Raw genomic sequence first — 7054 nt, forward strand, 5'->3', positions numbered from 1 at the left:
TGCAAGATTAAAGCATGATAGTTGTTGTGGGGAAGTGGTTTTAGGTTGTTAGGTTAACATTAAAGGGCGATTTTGCTAGATACAGGCACTATAGTAATGGTGTCTGCCCACATAAAATAAGCACGATAAAATGGAGATGTTAAGATGGATAAATGACTAGAAAATGAATATGTTAGTTGAAACCTAGACGCAACCATCTATTCAGGACAAGAGGGAAGAAAACCATATGACTCTAAATTTAGAGAGGAAATAACCCTCAATCTAGTTTGATGGATAAACAAGATTTGTATAGCAGAACAATTATAATTGGTAGATAAACACTTGTTGTAGTTCAATGCCTAGCTTTTTAGTTGCTGACTTGTTTCCTAGGTCGGGTTTGTACACTTGATAGAAATTTGGTTCATATTTTTCATGATGAATAACTTGTAACTATTAATTACTCAATCCATTCACAATCAATTGATCTAATAATAGGTAATAACACAAACATATTTGGTTACTTTTTGTGTATTTTGTGTTCTTTCTGTTATATTGACAATTGCAACGACATGGGCCAAAGTGTAGTGGGTGCCTTGTCTAACCCTAAGAGATGCTCACCCTAGCATGACTTAGCATTGGTAAATTTTCAATGGTTTTTTTTTTTCATAAAGACAAGCATGAAAAAATATAAAACATTCCCTAAAATCAAAATAATGCACTGAAGCAAAGAAAATAACAAATATATGAGACATAGTAGTTGTTGAAACATTTAACCTAGGCATCAAAATATCACTTCTACTATAACTTTTAACTATGAAGCCCTAAATCCCAGCTTCCTCAATAACATATGTGATCTTATACTCCATAATCTTTATAAACCAATTCAGGTTCCTATGAATGAAGTACCCTATTAGGTCTTCAACCTTACATTGATGAACTAATTTGAGGTTCCACAACTTGTTCATAGAATCATTTGCACTTATGCTCATGCACATATGACTCAGAGCTACTAACATAATAAAAAACTTACTATCATTAAAGCAAACTTAACATTGATTCATAGTCTTGATTAAGAAAACCAAGTCCAATCAGTACACTTGACATTGTTCAAGCAAACCCTTTTATTTATTGAAGTTAAATCATAATTTGAAAATAACTTTTGAATAAGTACTTTTTCTTTCTGAATGAAGATAAGAGATTCGGTTTTTAGTTCTTGTAATGCATAAGAGTTTTACTGTTCATATATTTTCAATTTATGCTTACAAAAATTTAAAAATTGACTTGGTATGGGAACTATAGTAATGTTTTGTGCATTCTATTTGATGAGAATTTTTCTAATGTGGAAATCAAACCTTGAGTCGAAGGTTTGGAACAAAAATCTTTTCCTTAAGGAAAATAGTAGTGTATGATTTCCTTTTTCATTAGAACTTTATTTTCATATTCACATGAAAGTATCTAAAAGTTGTTCGAAGTTTGTTTCATTTTGCACTATTTTGTTTATTTTAACGAAGAAATGTAAATTCTGCCAATGAAATTTTGTGTTGTACAATTACAAATTGGTGTTGATGAGCCATATAAGCTATCCATTCCTTCACACAAAACACATGTTTATGCTCATATTGAGGTAAGTGTGAGTCAATGTTGATTGAATTTGATCCCATGACCCTGGTTTACAAAGCTGAAAGGTAACATGGTCAATATTTTTTTTTTTTAAAGAATATTGGCACATTGTATTTCTTGGTGCCATTATAGAATTGCATTTAGATACTCACTGTATTCAAGCGCATGAATAGTTTCAATTTATGTCATGAGGAGAACAATTCATAACCACTCATAAAAGGCAGATAACAACTAAGCATGTTTATCTTGGAATAGAAAACGGGGGCCACTAGTGAGTATCACTAATAAAACAAGGTATAGATGAATACTACTATCCAAAAATTATGTAGGGATAGTGCATAATTTCAAAACATTTCATTCCCATAATTGGTTAAAAAAAAAAAAACAAACATTAATTTCGAAACATTCCATTCCCAAAATTATGTTGGAAAAATCTGTCAATGTAAAAAATAAAAAATCTAAGCACCAAAAATTTACAAGTCACCTATGTATCTCAGCATAAAAAACACTACAATAAATAAGAACTATTTCCATTATGGGATAGATTTACAAAAAATATTAATAGCACCCAAAATTGATTTTGTAAACTGAAGGTTAACAGAAAGCGAGAATCCCTCTCTCATACGAATAAGGATTAAACAAAATATAGGATTAAGCAAATCTAAGGCGAGATTTAGAGAACCTACTAACCTCAAATATCCAACTACAGTCTGCACAGAGGGCAACGCCTGTGGGGATCGACAAGGGAACGATAGACAAAAAACTAAAATCAAGAGAGAGATTAGGGCAATGTATTTGGGTTGAAATCAAATGGTCAGCAGAGACAAAATTAGGAGAAAACAAAGTTGGAGAACCTACTAACCTCAAATATCCAACTATGGTCGGCACCGAGGGCAACACTAGTGGGGGTTGACCAGGGAATAATAGACGATGAACTTAAATTGGGAGAGAGATTACGACAATGTATTTGGGCTAAAATCAAATGGTTGGGAGAGATGAAATTGAGAGAAAAGAAAAGAGGCACAAAGATGAAATAGAAGTGAGGAAGGAAATCAGGAGGGAGAAAGGAAAACAACCATTGTCTAAGACTAAAATGTTGAAGAGTGAGCAAAATTAGGGCAAGAATTCCTATCTGGATTTTTTTTATTTTTTTTATTCAACAAAGGCTATTTCTAGAAATATTAAAAATTCATATCATTCTTCTCAATTTTGACACTTAGTCTTGGGCTTAAATGGTTCACTTATGTGGACCAAAGCTTAATTTTTGGACTCAACTAGGCCCAAAACACAAATTTTCCAATTATGAAAGATGTTAAAGATATTTACAAAGATTTCATATCTATGTTTGCAATCCTCAAAATTAATCTAAACCTCTCATAAACCCCAAATTGAAAATAAATTTCATAATTTTTTTCCAACAAGGAGAGATGATGCAAAATTCCTCAATTTTTATATTTGTTCACTTCTTGCCATTCACACTTCAGAAATAATTTATGAAATTTATAAAGTTATGTATATTTTTCTTTATATATTAATATAATAATTATTTACAAAGATCATAATGAATCTAAATAAATTAAGTTCTAAGTGGACATGCATTTAAATAAGCTTGACTTTATTGGCATAAGTAGGAAAATGTTCAACACGGAGTTACGTATGTAAGTGTGACATGATTGAATTCAATGTTTGAATTTTATTCAAATGTGTAAAATTTAAATGATTACATACCTTTTTTCGATTTTGCTCATTCCATTAAGATTTTTCATCCATAAGAAACAACTTATATTGCAAAAAATAAAAGTAAAAAGTTGTTGTCTTGTATTAGAATATTAAGAAATTTAGGGTACTGAGAGCACTCGCCACAAACTGTTGCTTGTGTTCAAGTAATTCAAAAGGATAACCCTCAGAGGTAGGTATCTATGTATCATACATTCAAACTAAACCACAACATCAAAAGATTATAAAGCTAAGAATATACATAGCTCCAGGCTAAGGAGCCATAGATGTTGGAGGTTTGTTCTTCAAAAGAGCTTGAAGAAGTGATTGCTCTTCAAGAGAGCTTCCAAAGAGCTCAAGGGGGCATTTTCTGTATCCAATTCGTTGATCCCACTCTCAACCAACAGTAAAAGCATCAACCTAATCAGGAAAAATTAAAGCTAACCATAAAAGAATCAAACTCACCTCAGTATATATGAGTTGAAATTTTTTTCAAGAGAGAATGAAAGAGAGATGCTTCTGAGAAGCGAGAGTGAGGAATTAGGAAAGAATCACTTACTTTCCAAAGAGATATACAGGCTTCTCCACGAGGAGGATATAAGTCAACTGGGAATGGATTTAAACAGCTCCATGGTACTAAAAATTAAAAATAAAATTAAAAATAACGTGTCCAACAATTTATTGACACTGTAAAGTGGACGTAATTATGGAAAATGGCATATATGTAGAAGAGAGTCCTTTTGAGGGCATTAAAGTTTAAGCACTCTGATCTTATAATCTTTATAAATAACAAAGAAATTTTTACAAGCCTCATTCATAAGAAGACCTTTTATTGAGAAAGGAAGTTATTTCTGAACAGATAGCAGGTACGGATCAACTTCATTGAAAATGGTGTGGCTTCTTAAAAGAGATGAAGTAGGCCAGCTACGTTGAAAGTTTGAATAGACAAGACTTTGAGTTGATTTGATGAGAGGTGGAGCAGTTTATCGCGACTTGAAGAGAAATATTTTTCTATTCGACACCATCCTTCAATTTATATGATTTTTTTCTGCTTTTTCTAACGAAAATATTTCTTTTGTTAGGAGAAAATGATTTGTTGGATAGATAATGGACAAAGTGTTTATACGGTGTTTATGTTAATAATTTAGTTGGAAAGTCTTTCAACAAAGTGTACTTTTAAAAATATTTTTAGTTAAATCACTTATTAAACCTAAAAAAAGTCTTTCAATGTTTCTCATATCCCACTACCACTCGAAGTTTATGTGTTTAAAATCAAAATAATTTAAACAAACATTCATATGAGGAAAATTACTTATTACTAAATTCTTTTTTAAAAGTAAATAAGAGTATATTATATTCATAAAAAAATAACTTATAAAAATTAATGAATTTATTATATTTTATTCCTTAACTTATAGGGTGGTTTGTATATTGCTGATTCGAGTTAAAATTTGAGTAATGTACCCTCTAATATTTAAAATTACATGGTTACAATTTTTCGACGGGAATGATATATGATCTCTCCATGTTACATTTTTTGAGAGAAGATAAGGCTGAGAGGTTTTTGAAAGAAGCAGCTGCAGTAGAATCCCAACTGGTTGTGTTTCCTGAAGCATTTATCGGTGGGTATCCCCGGGGATACAACTTCGCCGACCAGTCACCAAGAGGGAAAGAAAGTTTCCGCAAGTACCATGCTTCTGCCATTAATGTGCCGGGTCAGTTACCTCTCTCTTTCTCCCTTAAATTGCCAAAGAACTGAACCACTTAATTAGTTATTGAAACAAGACACGCTTGATGAATGAACCAAGAAAAAAAATCTACTTATGCTTTGTGATGAGCCATCAGCTTACATATTTCATCTTTGATCTCATATTAATGTATTTTCAGGACCTGAAGTGGATAGATTGGCATCAATGGCTGCGAAATACAAAGTCTACTTAGTGACAGGTGTTGTTGAGAGAGATGGATACACATTGTATTGCACAGTTCTCTTCTTTGATCCTGAAGGTAATTACCTTGGAAAACATAGGAAACTCATGCCAACATATTGGGAGCGGCTCTTCTGGGGTTTCGGAGATTGCTCGACTACTCCAGTTTATGATACTCCATATGGAAAACTCGGTTCGGTCATTTCAGGACATCAATGTATGGCAAAGGTATGTCTTTTTCTTCACTAACTAATATGGTTTGGCTTGAAATACTTCAGTACTCTTTTTTAAGTTGTTAGGGTTTTAGCCTATAAATAGGCTTGAAATACATTATGGCTTTGATATGGGATTGATTGATCACAAAATACGAATGTACATCTATATAGGTATTGAGATATATTGTGCTCCTACTGCCGATTCCGGGGATACATGGGTAGCTACAATGAGACACGTCGCTATTGAGGGTGGATGCTATGTTCTTTCACCCATCCAGTTCTGTCGGAGGAAAGATTACCCACCTCCACGTGAGTATCTTTACAGTCCTACAGAAGAAGATGTCACTCCAGATTCTATTGTTTGGGCTGGAGGTAGTGTCATCATTTCTCCCCATGGAGAAATTCTAGCAGGACCGAATTATGAAGGAGAAGGCCTCTTCACAGCTGATCTTGGTATGGCCCTAACTTCTCCAATTATATATCCAAATATTTCAGTATGCAGATAAGGCAAATGAGTCGATTCTTTAGGTTTAAGAGGACTGAAAACTTAGTTTTATCGAAGACTTGATATTCTATGATATTTATCATGGACTGATGAAATATTTTTATGATCACTTGATATCTAGATGTTCGTGGAGAGATTCCTAAAGCGAACTTCCAGTTCGATGTGGTAGGACATTATTCGAGAGCTGATGTGCTAAGCCTCACTGTGAACAATCGTCCACTGCTTCCTGTTACTTTCACATCCTCACCATCTAAAATCAAAGACAATGAGGAGATGGATGAATGCAAAGATATATAAAAGATGGCCTATTTAGGAGACTGTTAGCCTAGCTAAGGTCGTCCTTCAATAATTTGTATGATTTTCCAATAAGTCCACATGTGCGTAGACTGCACTTCATTATAAATAAATGCTTGGTTTGAGTGTAAAATCTTCCTTTTATTTCTTATTTTTTTGTCTCAAGTATTAATAAAATTGTATTTTCCACTTATTGTTTGGTATAACAGTGCATCTTACCCATTGGCTGAGGCCTCCTCTATGATAGCTTTTCTCATTTAGCCTTTGATAGAAGTTGAAACTAAAGTTTAATTCATGATTATGAAAGGGCGCTCTCACTATTTTAAAGGTTTCATAAAAGCATGACATTATGTAATAAATTTAAAATTTTATTATTTATTAATAAACTTTTAGTTCACTTTTATTTATCCTAATCCTATACATTATACCTTGTAAGCATTTTGATATACATATCTTGTATTATATAGGACTTGAGTGCATTAAGAGTTGCAAAAAAAATTCAAGAAATGGATTCATTGTAAGTAGATGACTTGTTCACAACCGATTCATAGGCCTAGGTAACCCATTAAAGGTTATAGTGCGCTACTTCATAATTAGAGGAATGGTTGGTCTTGATTATCATGATGAGTTTTCCATGGTGAGTATATTAGTGTGTATGGTTACACATTAGACAAGACTTATGGTGAATCATGACATAAAGCTATCAAATAGTCATGATTTCACCAAGTTGCTTCATTGTTTTATCTCTTAACCTTGAGAGAATATAGAATTTGTGTTAAAGTTAGTAGTGACTTTGA

General features: G+C 32.7%; 1 pseudogene; it reads left to right on the top strand.

Annotated features, from left to right (window-relative positions):
- The first annotated feature begins 4822 nt into the window (after nt 1-4822).
- On the top strand, nt 4823-6341 carry LOC117906569 (annotated as a pseudogene).
- The last annotated feature ends 713 nt before the right edge of the window (nt 6342-7054 follow it).

Source organism: Vitis riparia, chromosome 2 (genome assembly GCF_004353265.1).
Source record: "Vitis riparia cultivar Riparia Gloire de Montpellier isolate 1030 chromosome 2, EGFV_Vit.rip_1.0, whole genome shotgun sequence".
Lineage (NCBI taxonomy): Eukaryota > Viridiplantae > Streptophyta > Magnoliopsida > Vitales > Vitaceae > Vitis > Vitis riparia.